At 41.2% G+C, this 15,465-nt stretch overlaps 1 pseudogene; it reads left to right on the forward strand.

The window, feature by feature from the left end:
• Positions 1 to 3,188: 3,188 nt before the first annotated feature.
• Positions 3,189 to 4,029, forward strand: Gm17779 (annotated as a pseudogene).
• The last annotated feature ends 11,436 nt before the right edge of the window (positions 4,030 to 15,465 follow it).

Consider the following 15,465-nt stretch of genomic DNA (forward strand, 5'->3'; position numbering starts at 1 on the left):
AATAGTACATGGAATAGATGTAGCCATGTTTCACTCTAGGTCCCTCACACCCTAGCCCTGCAAGGAACTCTCCAGTCCTGTTTGTGAGAAAAGCTACATTTCTATTATCCAGTGGGAGAGTTTCCAGTTCCTTGGATCTTTGCTGATGCTTTAAAAACAAATGTTTAGATACATTTATTTTATTTTATGTGTAGAAATGATTTGCCCTCATGTATGTCTGTGTACTATATGCATGTCTGGTGCCAGTAGAGGTAAGAAGAGGGCGTCGGATCCTCTGGAATTTGACTATGGATTATGAATTATTGTGAGTTGTCATTGTGTGCTGGGAATTGAATCCAGATCCTGTGCAAGAACATCCAAGTGTTCTTAACACTGATTCATCTCTCCAGCCCCTGACACTCTATCTTTCTTGGGCAGTTATTCCTTATAAACAAAGCATGAAAAGTCACTACTAGAAATGCATATCTAGCAATAATCACAAAATGTATCTTTTTTTATTTTTAAAGAAAAGCAAAGAAATGATTTTTTTCTAATTTTTAGACATTTTGATCATATTACACTCTGAAAATATTCTTTGAGGTGAAAAGAAATTGAAAATAAGGACATAATTGCTGTGAAAATAGAAAAGGCTGTATGTAACTTTAGAACTACATGCTGGCTGTGATAGATAAAGAAAATGTTCTAAAATTCAGAAGAAAGTATAATGAATGCATGTATCTGTATTTCCTTTTAGAGAAGTCAAACATGTCAGTATACTATGGCAACATTGAGGCATGTTTTTCCACTCACCAATAGAGAACCAAGAAGTGTTCTATAATCCCCAGCCATGAGAAGACAGCTTTCACAATCCAGGCAGGACCAAGTGTGAGACCATCTGAGTTAACTGAGCATCACTTAAAAGAATTTTGAGCCAGAGTAATTTTGAGTAATCAGAAAATTGTTTAAACCCACATTTTAAAGATTAGAGGGCTGTGGCTCTTCTCACACTGGTGACGTAATCTGTCTGAAATAAACTACACAGGTGTTTACTTTCTGGTTTGTAAGGGACACTGCCAAGTGAGACATCCACTCTTCTCTGCATAGCTCTCGCCATGCCTGGCTCTCTCTTATTACTCACTTCTGGATTCAGTAAAATGATACATCAAAATGCTCTTCTTACAGAATGATGGTTTTCCTGAATATGCATTTGGCAACATATATCCTGCTCCTTCCCAAGGTGGGTTTCCTGGATGAAGAAAGCATTCTTTAGCCTAATAAGTAGAGAAATGTATGTTTCATTTTAGAGACCTATGAAGCAAATCTCTGAGAAGTACTGTCATTTCCTTTTAAGCACTGTTAACCCATTATTCATCAAGATGTTGTCTATGAAACAGCTTTAACAGACACTATTGACCTAGCAAGGAGCAGAAAATGTGGTCCAAAGCAGGGAAAATGTAAGACATGCTGCTGGTTTGAACAAAGATGACTGGAAGAATGTGATTGTGTTGCCAAGAAAGGAAGATGTCAAGGCAGGGGAATGATGAGTTCCATTCTGATCATATAAAGATGATTTTGCCACCAGGCAGTGGTGGCACATGCCTTTAATCCCAGCACTTGGGAGGCAGAGGCAGGTGGATTTCTGAGTTCGAGGCCAGCCTGGTCTACAGAGTGAGTTCCAGGACAGCCAGGACAATTCAGAGAAACCCTGTCTCAAAAAACCAAATAATAAATAAATAAGTAAACAAACAAACAAACAAATGATTTTGCCAACATGGAAGCCTAGAACTTGGAAATTCAGATATAGGGCTTTTTATAGTGGCTCTGATTACTTCAGCCTCATACAGAAGATAACAAAAGCCAGGTCAGTGGGCTAGATCAAGAATGAGACCAGGAGGAGAGAGGAGAGACTAACAAAGTCCAAGTTTCTTCCTGTGTTTACAGTACCTCCCAGAAATCTGGGAAGGGAACAAGAGAAATATACGTGGTAGAAGCCAGATGAAAACTGAAGAAGAGAAAATGATACCCCAAAATTAACTAGACCAAGGCTTTAGACAAGGTCATTGAGTGTGACAGTTGTGAAGCCTGAACCCCTCTAGTAAGCATTATGCCCTTATAATAAGGACCTTGGAGACAGGTTTACAGCAGAGGAAGAAAGAACAGAAGGAGTTGTGACTTAGCAAGTCCAGGATGAAGAGAATTGAAAACAGTAGATTGGTAACTTAATGGAGTGAATATTCACACTATTAGGAGCTAAGAGAAGGACGCGAGTTTCTTACAGTGAGAGATGTGAGCAAAAGCAGAGCTGATGGAGTTCCAGGGACTAGCATTAGGATAGCTATCAAACTCTAAATAAAGTACACATACCCTTTGTCCCAGCAGCTCTAAAAGTATGATTCAATCTCACGTAAAAACTCATGGAAATGCATAGTGATATTCACCATAACATTCATTGTACTGGAAAAACAAAACAAAACAAAAAACAGTAAATGACTGATAAAATAAATTATGCTTGACCTCTTCAAGAGAAGTTGAACCTCCCATATAGGCTTTAGAAGTGATGAGCAAACCACATAGGCACTGAAATAGGATGAAGCTCAAAATATTGTTGTAGTACATCATAAATGCTACAGTTTGGATATGAAATGTGCCCTCCCCCTGACCCCCGCATCCACCCCTGCTAATATTGAACATTTGATTCCCAACCTGTGGCACTGTTAGGAGGTAGCAAACACTTAGGTGCGGCTAATAGAAGTAATTTAGGTCCCGGTGGTATTCTAGCTTTTCTCCCTTGCTACAAGCAATGCCTTATCCCAAACAATGGGTGAGCTGACCATGGACTCAAACCTCTGAAACCATGATCCAAAATAAACCAGTCCTCCTTATCTGAACAATGATAGGAAGCTCATTGTGGTGGTTTGAGTAGGCATGGCCCCCGTGCACCCATGTTTGAATGCTTGATCCCACAGGGTGTGGCACTATAGAAGGTGTGGCCTTATTAGAGGAAGTGTATCACTGTGGAGGTGGGCTTTAAGGTCTCAGTTGCTCTTCCTGCTGCCTGCTGATCCAAATGTAGAACTCTCAGCTGTTTCTCCAGCACCATGTCTACTTGCATGCTGGTATGTTTCCTGCTGTGATGATAATGGATTAAACCTCTGAAACTGTAAGCCAGCTCCAATTAAATGTTTTCTTCTTTAAGAGTTGCCGTGGTCATGGTGCATCTTTACAGCAATAGAAACCATAGGAAAATGATCAACACAGTAAGTTCTACTGGGGCAGGAAACATGTATTATTTTATTTTGTTATACTCAAGCTTAAGGATTGAGCTATAGATAGAGTTTATTCGACAAATACATGTTGAATAAAATATAATGTTGAATTTAGAATCAAGAGCCAGCCATGATGGTACATGCCTTTAATGTGTGTGCCTTTAATCCCAGCACTTACTTTGTGAGTTCAAGGGTAGCCTGGTCTATATAACAAGCTCCAGAACAGTCAGGACTACATAGAAATCCCATCTCAATTAAAACACACACACACACACACACACACTCTCTCTCTCTCTCTCTCTCTCTCTCTCTCTCTCTAAGTTCTTTTACCAAGAGCTACCAACATGGGCTGCATTCACACCAAGACTGAAGAAGGCAGCCTGGGCCATCATCAGGAAGTACTACACATGACTTCCACACCAACAAGGGTGTGTATAAGGAGATCACCATTATCCTCAGCAAGAGACTTTGGAACAAGATAGCCGGCAATGTCACGCATCTGATGAAGCGGACTCAGAGAGGTCCTGTGAGAGGTATCTCAATCAAGTTGCAGGAGGAAGAGAGAGAAGGGAGAGAAATAATTACGTTCCTGAGGTCTCAGCCCTAGATCAGGAGATCACTGAGGTGGATCCTGAAACTAAGGAAATACTGAAGCTTCTGGACTTTGGCAGTCTCTTAGCCTTCAGGTCACTCAGCCTACTGCTGGGATGAATTTCAAAATACCACGTGGAGCTGTTTAATCTGTTTTGCCATATTTTCAATAAACCTGAAAACAAGAAAAAAACACTTTAAAATGAAGTTGCCAAATGATAGGTAGAATATGTCCTATGTTTGCCATATACATTTATTTTTTTAAAAATCATACTATATACGTTTATGATATTGTTTATTCTGAAAGAATACCCAGAAGATTAAACCAATTCTTTTAGGAGAGCAGAATCGATTGGTAAATAAAAGAAAAACATTTGCTTTTATCTAGTTAGCTCTATATTATAATATTTTAAGAAGTATGAATTTCTTATGTCATAATTTCATAATTTCATTATGTTAGTGAAAGATACACAAATCACCATAGATAAAAGAGAAATGCAGTCATGTGAGTAAGTCATGGGAAAGGTCAAGCCCCATCTACCTGAAGCCAATGCTCCTATGATGGAGAAGTTACAGCAAAAAAGAGGAAACCACAAATGTATCTAACAATAGCAAGAGTCAGCATTGCCTATCAGATGAGCGATGGTGAGGTGGGAGCACACCCTCTTCTAGGGAAAGTCCAGAATATGAGAGTCACCATAGAGCTGGAGAGACCATGAAAATCACTTAATCAATCCTTATTTGCACAAGATGATATCAAAGAACCATTTGTGAGTGATAGTGACAATTCAGGACAGCAGCTTCTAAACTTATGTAGAAACACTTTAAGTAAGTAAATAAGCAGACTGACGCGTTTCTGAAGTACTGGTACAGTTCAAAGCTAAGGCTGAGAAGCCGAACTTGTTAGTTAACAAGAGAAAAATGGAGCTTGGGAAAATAGCAACAAAAGAAGAGGCCAGCTGTCACACTGATAACTGTAACTGGCTAGCTGACTTAAATGAGCAATCGGCCACAGAGTTGCTTCACTTTCTTCCAAAGAATCACAGCTAGTTGGTGTTACAATTGTGCAACTGGATGGAAGTATTGCTCCAATTATAAAAGCAGATGCACTGCCATAGTAAAACATGAAATAAAATATCCACTTGTTAGTATTCACGAGGTATGGAGCCAGTTGAAGTGCCTATCAACAAACTGATGAATACAGGACATGTGACAAACATAGGCATACACAGGCACGTACACAAGCACACACACACATACACACAAGATTGAGTTAGCTGTAAAGAAGAATGAAACTATGTCATTTGCAGGAAAAGTGGGTAGCAATGGAAATCCTCATGTGTGGTGGTTTGAATGTGAATGTCCTCTACAGGCCCATATATTTATATCCTTTGTTTTAGAATGATGAGGGCGTATGGCCCTATAGGAATACTTGGTAGAGGAGGTGTTGGGAGTGGATTAAGAGGCCCAGTCTCTCTCTGTGTCTCTCTCTGTCTCTCTCTGTCTCTCTCTGTCTCTCTCTGTCTCTCTGTGTCTCTCTCTCTCTCTCTCCCTCTCTCTCTCTCTCTCTCTCTCTCCCTCTTTTTCTCTCTGTTTTCTGACTATGCATCAGTATATAAAGCTCTTAGATACTTTTCCAGTACCATCAACCCTGACATAATGATCCACACTCAGAAATGTACAACGGTGACTGTCTACTTGTTGTGACATAACTAACTGCTTTTTTACTTCTATAACTTGTTTATGCAGATACCCAGAGATTATTTGGAGTTGCCTTAACCATTTAATTAGGTGAAATAGACCAGTTTTTCTTGCTTGCCTAGATACTGGAGGTCTTCTTATGATTTTCCCCCTTAAAAGTCTTTCCTCAACACCCTTCTCACAGCAGTCCCAAATTTGACTCAGATTGTTCATCCTGTTAAAACTAATCAATAAAAATTTTAATTATAATTGGTTTGAGTCCATGATCTTTTACCAGGGGTCACAAACTTCATAATATTTGGAGGCCCCAGCGAGACTCCTGGGTGACCCCAGACTCAGGTCCAGGAGTCCATGATAGACTTCATAAGAAGCAAGTCTAAGATGGCCTTCATAGGCCCAAGGGAGCCCAGACTACCCAGATACAACAGATTAAAAGTTACTATAAGAGACAGACTCAGAGAGAGCAAGCCCAGAGTGGATTTGATAGGTTGCAGAGATTCCAGACTGCAGTTGTCCCAAATTTACAAATTGAAAGCAAAATAGATGTAAGAATTGCCAGCCAATGTCCAAAGCTTGGACCGATTGGTGAGTTGTTCTGTTCTGATCTGAAGTCTGAACATTTGGAAAGACAAGAAGTGAGATCTGATGACATTATAGGCCCAGTCTCTGGGGCAGAGGGACTGTCCTGGTTTTAGTGTATGACTGAAGGTGACTATTATATGCCTAAGTGAAGGTTGCTATCATATGAGTCCATCTGACTTTTTTTTTTCTGATTGTGTTGTTGTCTTTTCTCATTGCTCTCTAGTGTCTATTATATTTGTGTTTTCAAGCTTTGTTGCAGAGATGGAAATCAAACTAAGCACAGCCAACCTGACCCTGAGATGCATGCTACACTTTCATGATTTTTGAGAGGCAGACTGCTCTTCCTGCCTCTACACTAGCTCCCCTGTGGAACTTGCCTCTCGCTTGTTCTGTCTCTACCCTTCACATTGGCTCACTGAAGTCTGCTGCTTAAGTCCCACAGGTACATTAAGCACTCCTCTTACACCCTCCTGTTTGCAATTCTTTTCTCTTGGTCTTTTTCTGAAGAATGTTTCTTTTCTCTTACTTACACTATCTCCCAGATGTCTCCTGTCTCTGACCATAAAGCCCTGGCTGTGGCCACTCTCCCATCACTGGGCTCAGTGATGCAGGTACCATGGTGAGCACCATAAGACCCCTGTTTCATCAGCTGTTGTTTCCTGCACTACTGCAGCTAACATGCACACACACACACACACACACACACACACACCAATTTTTTTTTTTTAAATCTCCAAGCCTTCTTTGTATTCTACTTGCTTGGTATCTCCTTCTGATCACTAAATTCATTTTTGCAGGGATTAAGCATCTTTTGGATAATATTGTTATTTAAAAGCTGGCTCTGACACAGGGATATGGCCTTCCTCCTTCAACCCAAGCATAGTTGTTTAAAATTTTCCTCCAAAATCTCTGTCCTAGGTCATAAGGCCATGTGACTCTAGGACAAAGAAACAAAAACAAAGCAGCTCAAGAAATGACACTATGTGCTTTAAAATGACAAAAATTTAGACCTTAAGATCTACAAAACTAAAATTCATAAAGAATACTAAAATAAATGATGCCAACATTTTCTCAGTTCTCTATATGCCTGATATTTATAGTTTTCTGCTTAATGGCTTCTAGGTTTTATATATATGATTTTATAAGAAAAATACTTAATGATTTTATAAGAAAATAAGAAAAATACTTATTAAGCTTTTCAGGTTATTTGCCTACATCTGCAAACACAAACTGGCTATAAAATAAAATTCTCTGTCTAAAATCTCTCAGTAATAACTACAAAAATGCCTACTTAAAAAAATACAGGCTGGACTTGTTAAAAACTTATATTCCATCAAAACAGCAGATAAGCCAGGTTATTGGCCCTTCACCTAAGCATCCAAGTCCCAACTAGTTGTATGCAATTAGGCCCTAATTACATGAGCCCTCAAGGTTTTTTGGAAAAAACTAGGGTATATGGACTAAAAGATAAGAATAAGGATGGGGTCCAACTTTGCAGTAATGGAAAAGTTGTCATATAGACAGGGTAAAGGCTCCAAGGATTGTCTAACATCCCCTTGGGAAAAGATGATTACAACAAATGGTAAACGTATTTGTTACTGCTATGTCTCATGTTATTTGATTCCTTAATCAAAAAGGACTGTTATAAAAATTAACTGATCATAAAGCCAGGCAGTGGTGGTGCACACCTTTAATCCCAGCACTTGGGAGGCAGAGGTAGGCAAATTTCTGAGTTTGAGGCCAGCCTGGTCTACAGAGTGAGTTCCAGGACAGCCAGAGCTACACAGAGAAACCTTGTCTCGAAAAAACAACATAGACAGCAGCAGCGGTCGCCATCTTGGTCCGGGACCTGCCGAACTTAGGAAATTAGTCTGAACAGGTGAGAGGGTGCGCCAGAGAACCTGACAGCTTCTGGAACAGGCGGAAGCACAGAGGCGCTGAGGCAGCACCCTTTGTGGGCCGGGGACAGCCAGCCACCGTCCGGACCGGAGGACAGGTGCCCGCCCGGCTGGGGAGGCGGCCTAAGCCACAGCAGCAGCGGTCGCCATCTTGGTCCGGGACCCGCCGAACTTAGGAAATTAGTCTGAACAGGTGAGAGGGTGCGCCAGAGAACCTGACAGCTTCTGGAACAGGCGGAAGCACAGAGGCACTGAGGCAGCACCCTTTGTGGGCCGGGGACAGCCAGCCACCGTCTGGACCGGAGGACAGGTGCCCGCCCGGCTGGGGAGGCGGCCTAAGCCACAGCAGCAGCGGTCGCCATCTTGGTCCGGGACCCGCCGAACTTAGGAAATTAGTCTGAACAGGTGAGAGGGTGCACCAGAGAACCTGACAGCCTCTGGAACAGGCAGAAGCACAGAGGGGCTGAGGCAGCACCCTGTGTGGGCCGGGGACAGCCGGCCACCTTCCGGACCGGAGGACAGGTGCCCGCCCGGCTGGGGAGGCGACCTAAGCCACAGCAGCAGCGGTCGCCATCTTGGTCCGGGACCCGCCGAACTTAGGAAATTAGTCTGAACAGGTGAGAGGGTGCGCCAGAGAACCTGACAGCTTCTGGAACAGGCGGAAGCACAGAGGCGCTGAGGCAGCACCCTGCGTGGGCCGCGGACAGCCGGCCACCTTCCGGACCAGAGGACAGGTGCCCACCCGGCTGGGGAGGCGGCCTAAGCCACAGCAGCAGCGGTCGCCATCTTGGTCCGGGACCCGCCGAACTTAGGAAATTAGTCTGAACAGGTGAGAGGGTGCGCCAGAGAACCTGACAGCTTCTGGAACAGGCAGAAGCACAGAGGCGCTGAGGCAGCACCCTGTGTGGGCCGGGGACAGCCGGCCACCTTCCGGACCAGAGGACAGGTGCCCGCCCGGCTGGGGAGGCGACCTAAGCCACAGCAGCAGCGGTCGCCATCTTGGTCCCGGGACTCCAAGAAACTTAGGAATTTAGTCTGCTTAGGTGAGAGTCTGTACCACCTGGGAACTGCCAAAGCAACACAGTGTCTGAGAAAGGTCCTGTTTTGGGCCTTCTTCTTCGGCCAGGAGGAGGTCCAAATACAAGATATCTGCGCACCTTCCCTGTAAGAGAGCTTGCCAGCAGAGAGTGCTCTGAGCACTGAAACTCAGAGGAGAGAATCTGTCTCCCAGGTCTGCTGATAGACGGTAACAGAATCACCAGAAGAACAATCTCTAAACAGAGTCAACTATAACTACTAACTCCAGAGATTACCAGATGGCGAAAGGTAAACGGAGGAATCTTACTAACAGGAACCAAGACCACTCACCATCACCAGAACCCAGCACACCCACTTCGCCCAGTCCAGGGAACCCCAACACACCTGAGAACCTAGACCTAGATTTAAAAGCATATCTCATGATGATGGTAGAGGACATCAAGAAGGACTTTAATAAATCACTTAAAGAAATACAGGAGAACACTGCTAAAGAGTTACAAGTCCTTAAAGAAAAACAGGAAAACACAATCAAACAGGTAGAAGTCCTTACAGAAAAAGAGGAAAAAACATACAAACAGGTGATGGAAATGAACAAAACCATACTAGACCTAAAAAGGGAAGTAGACACAATAAAGAAAACTCAAAGCGAGGCAACACTAGAGATAGAAACCCTAGGAAAGAAATCTGGAACCATAGATTTGAGCATCAGCAACAGAATACAAGAGATGGAAGAGAGAATCTCAGGTGCAGAAGATTCCATAGAGAACATCGGCACAACAATCAAAGAAAATGGAAAATGCAAAAAGATCCTAACTCAAAATATCCAGGAAATCCAGGACACAATAAGAAGACCAAACGTACGGATAATAGGAGTGGATGAGAATGAAGATTTTCAACTCAAAGGTCCAGCAAACATCTTCAACAAAATTATTGAAGAAAACTTCCCAAATCTAAAGAATGAGATGCATATGAACATACAAGAAGCCTACAGAACTCCAAATAGACTGGACCAGAAAAGAAATTCCTCCCGACACATAATAATCAGAACATCAAATGCACTAAATAAAGATAGAATACTAAAAGCAGTAAGGGAAAAAGGTCAAGTAACATATAAAGGCAAGCCTATCAGAATTACACCAGATTTTTCACCAGAGACTATGAAAGCCAGAAGAGCCTGGACAGATGTTATACAGACACTAGAGAACACAAACTGCAGCCCAGGCTACTATACCCAGCCAAACTCTCAATTATCATAGAGGGAGAAACCAAAGTATTCCACGACAAAACCAAATTCGCGCATTATCTCTCCACGAATCCAGCCCTTCAAAGGATAATAACAGAAAAAAACCAATACAAGAACGGGAACAACGCCCTAGAAAAAACAAGAAGGTAATCCCTCAACAAACCTAAAAGAAGACAGCCACAAGAACAGAATGCCACCTTTAACAACTAAAATAACAGGAAGCAACAATTACTTTTCCTTAATATCTCTTAACATCAATGGTCTCAACTCGCCAATAAAAAGACATAGACTAACAAACTGGCTACACAAACAAGACCCAACATTTTGCTGCTTACAGGAAACTCATCTCAGAGAAAAAGATAGACACTACCTCAGAATGAAAGGCTGGAAAACAATTTTCCAAGCAAATGGTATGAAGAAACAAGCAGGAGTAGCCATCCTAATATCTGATAAGATTGACTTCCAACCCAAAGTCATCAAAAAAGACAAGGAGGGACACTTCATTCTCATCAAAGGTAAAATCCTCCAAGAGGAACTCTCAATTCTGAATATCTATGCTCCAAATACAAGAGCAGCCACATTCACTAAAGAAACTTTAGTAAAGCTCAAAGCACACATTGCGCCTCACACAATAATAGTGGGAGACTTCAACACACCACTTTCACCAATGGACAGATCATGGAAACAGAAACTAAACAGGGACACACTGAAACTAGCAGAAGTGATGAAACAAATGGATCTGACAGATATCTACAGAACATTTTTCCCTAAAACAAAAGGATATACCTTCTTCTCAGCACCTCATGGTACCTTCTCCAAAATTGACCACATAATAGGTCACAAATCAGGCCTCAACAGATTCAAAAATATTGAAATTGTCCCATGTATCCTATCAGATCACCATGCACTAAGGCTGATCTTCAATAACAAAATAAATAACAGAAAGCCAACATTCACATGGAAACTGAACAACACTCTTCTCAATGATACCTTGGTCAAGGAAGGAATAAAGAAAGAAATTAAAGACTTTTTAGAGTTTAATGAAAATGAAGCCACAACGTACCCAAACCTTTGGGACACAATGAAAGCATTTCTAAGAGGGAAACTCATAGCTATGAGTGCCTTCAAGAAAAAACGGGAGAGAGCACATACTAGCAGCTTGACAACACATCTAAAAGCTCTAGAAAAAAAGGAAGCAAATTCACCCAAGAGGAGTAGACGGCAGGAAATAATCAAACTCAGGGGTGAAATCAACCAAGTGGAAACAAGAAGAACTATTCAAAGAATTAACCAAACGAGGAGTTGGTTCTTTGAGAAAATCAACAAGATAGATAAACCCTTAGCTAGACTCACTAAAGGGCACAGGGACAAAATCCTAATTAACAAAATCAGAAATGAAAAGGGAGACATAACAACAGATCCTGAAGAAATCCAAAACACCATCAGATCCTTCTACAAAAGGCTATACTCAACAAAACTGGAAAACCTGGACGAAATGGACAAATTTCTGGACAGATACCAGGTACCAAAGTTGAATCAGGATCAAGTTGACCTTCTAAACAGTCCCATATCCCCTAAAGAAATAGAAGCAGTTATTAATAGTCTCCCAGCCAAAAAAAGCCCAGGACCAGACGGGTTTACTGCAGAGTTCTATCAGACCTTCAAAGAAGATCTAACTCCAGTTCTGCACAAACTTTTTCACAAGATAGAAGTAGAAGGTATTCTACCCAACTCATTTTATGAAGCCACTATTACTCTGATACCTAAACCACAGAAAGATCCAACAAAGATAGAGAACTTCAGACCAATTTCTCTTATGAACATCGATGCAAAAATCCTTAATAAAATTCTCGCTAACCGAATCCAAGAACACATTAAAGCAATCATCCATCCTGACCAAGTAGGTTTTATTCCAGGGATGCAGGGATGGTTTAATATACGAAAATCCATCAATGTAATCCATTATATAAACAAACTCAAAGACAAAAACCACATGATCATCTCGTTAGATGCAGAAAAAGCATTTGACAAGATCCAACACCCATTCATGATAAAAGTTCTGGAAAGATCAGGAATTCAAGGCCAATACCTAAACATGATAAAAGCAATCTACAGCAAACCAGTAGCCAACATCAAAGTAAATGGAGAGAAGCTGGAAGCAATCCCACTAAAATCAGGGACTAGACAAGGCTGCCCACTTTCTCCCTACCTTTTCAACATAGTACTTGAAGTATTAGCCAGAGCAATTCGACAACAAAAGGAGATCAAGGGGATACAAATTGGAAAAGAGGAAGTCAAAATATCACTTTTTGCAGATGATATGATAGTATATATAAGTGACCCTAAAAATTCCAACAGAGAACTCCTAAACCTGATAAACAGCTTCGGTGAAGTAGCTGGATATAAAATTAACTCAAACAAGTCAATGGCCTTTCTCTACACAAAGAATAAACAGGCTGAGAAAGAAATTAGGGAAACAACACCCTTCTCAATAGCCACAAATAATATAAAATATCTCGGCGTGACTCTAACGAAGGAAGTGAAAGATCTGTATGATAAAAACTTCAAGTCCCTGAAGAAAGAAATTAAAGAAGATCTCAGAAGATGGAAAGATCTCCCATGCTCATGGATTGGCAGGACCAACATTGTAAAAATGGCTATCTTGCCAAAAGCAATCTACAGATTCAATGCAATCCCCATTAAAATTCCAACTCAATTCTTCAACGAATTAGAAGGAGCAATTTGCAAATTCATCTGGAATAACAAAAAACCGAGGATAGCAAAAACTCTTCTCAAGGATAAAAGAACCTCTGGTGGAATCACCATGCCTGACCTAAAGCTTTACTACAGAGCAATTGTGATAAAAACTGCATGGTACTGGTATAGAGACAGACAAGTGGACCAATGGAATAGAATTGAAGACCCAGAAATGAACCCACACACCTATGGTCACTTGATCTTCGACAAGGGAGCCAAAACCATCCAGTGGAAGAAAGACAGCATTTTCAACAATTGGTGCTGGCACAACTGGTTGTTATCATGTAGAAGAATGCGAATCGATCCATACTTATCTCCTTGTACTAAGATCAAATCTAAGTGGATCAAGGAACTTCACATAAAACCAGAGACACTGAAACTTATAGAGGAGAAAGTGGGGAAAAGCCTTGAAGATATGGGCACAGGGGAAAAATTCCTGAACAGAACAGCAATGGCTTGTGCTGTAAGATCGAGAATTGACAAATGGGACCTAATGAAACTCCAAAGTTTCTGCAAGGCAAAAGACACTGTCTATAAGACAAAAAGACCACCAACAGACTGGGAAAGGATCTTTACCTATCCTAAATCAGATAGGGGACTAATATCCAACATATATAAAGAACTCAAGAAGGTGGACCTCAGAAAATCAAATAACCCCCTTAAAAAATGGGGCTCAGAACTGAACAAAGAATTCTCACCTGAGGAATACCGAATGGCAGAGAAGCACCTGAAAAAATGTTCAACATCCTTAATCATCAGGGAAATGCAAATCAAAACAACCCTGAGATTCCACCTCACACCAGTGAGAATGGCTAAGATCAAAAATTCAGGTGACAGCAGATGCTGGCGAGGATGTGGAGAAAGAGGAACACTCCTCCATTGTTGGTGGGATTGCAGGCTTGTACAACCACTCTGGAAATCAGTCTGGCGGTTCCTCAGAAAATTGGACATAGTACTACCGGAGGATCCAGCAATACCTCTCCTGGGCATATATCCAGAAGAAGCCCCAACTGGTAAGAAGGACACATGCTCCACTATGTTCATAGCAGCCTTATTTATAATAGCCAGAAACTGGAAAGAACCCAGATGCCCCTCAACAGAGGAATGGATACAGAAAATGTGGTACATCTACACAATGGAGTACTACTCAGCTATTAAAAAGAATGAATTTATGAAATTCCTAGCCAAATGGATGGACCTGGAGAGCATCATCCTGAGTGAGGTAACACAATCACAAAGGAACTCACACAATATGTACTCACTGATAAGTGGATACTAGCCCAAAACCTAGGATACCCACGATATAAGATACAATTTCCTAAACACATGAAACTCAAGAAAAATGAAGACTGAAGTGTGGACACTATGCCCCTCCTTAGAAGTGGGAACAAAACACCCATGGAAGGAGTTACAGAAACAAAGTTTGGAGCTGAGATGAAAGGATGGACCATGTAGAGACTGCCATATCCAGGGATCCACCCCATAATCAGCATCCAAACGCTGACACCATTGCATATACTAGCAAGATTTTATCGAAAGGACCCAGATGTAGCTGTCTCTTGTGAGACTATGCCGGGGCCTAGCAAACACAGAAGTGGATGCTCACAGTCAGCTAATGGATGGATCACAGGGCTCCCAATGGAGGAGCTAGAGAAAGTACCCAAGGAGCTAAAGGGATCTTCAACCCAATAGGTGGAACAACATTATGAACTAACCAGTACCCCTGAGCTCTTGACTCTAGCTGCATATGTATCAAAAGATGGCCTAGTCGGCCATCACTGGAAAGAGAGGCCCATTGGACACGCAGACTTTGTGTGCCCCGGTACAGGGGAACGCCAGGGCCAAAGGGGGGGAGTGGGTGGGTAGGGGAGTGGGGGTGGGTGGGTAAGGGGGACTTTTGGTATAGCATTGGAAATGTAAATGAGCTAAATCCCTAATAAAAAATGGAAAAAAATAAAAAAATAAAAAAATAAAAAAATAAAAAAAAAAAAAAAAAAAAAAAAAAAAAAAAAAAAAAAAGAAAAAACAACATAAAAATAAATAAAAATTGGGATGGCTAAATGTAATTATAAATGTCTAACTTTTTACTTCTCCACCCTTTCTTGGTTCTTGTTCACAAAAAAATTGTTCCCTCATTCAAGGTCATAGATATCCAAAACTCTTGCTAAAATGTAAACTTTTATTTTCTCCAGATCTGTAAGACCGTTGAGGGAAGAATAGGGTGCACATATTAAATTCCAGGGAAAAACAAAAGTTAGCTTAAAACTTGTAACAAAAATATTAATAATTAAAATCCATAGATAAATAAACATAATTTGCTAATACATGCTTATATGTAAATTAAAGTCATTTTTTTGTTATCTCTCTTTTAATCTAAAGAGACAACAACAGGTCTCTAGGACAATTTGGA

The sequence above is a fragment of the Mus musculus genome, chromosome 10 (genome assembly GCF_000001635.26).
Source record: "Mus musculus strain C57BL/6J chromosome 10, GRCm38.p6 C57BL/6J".
NCBI classification, from domain to species: Eukaryota; Metazoa; Chordata; class Mammalia; order Rodentia; family Muridae; genus Mus; species Mus musculus.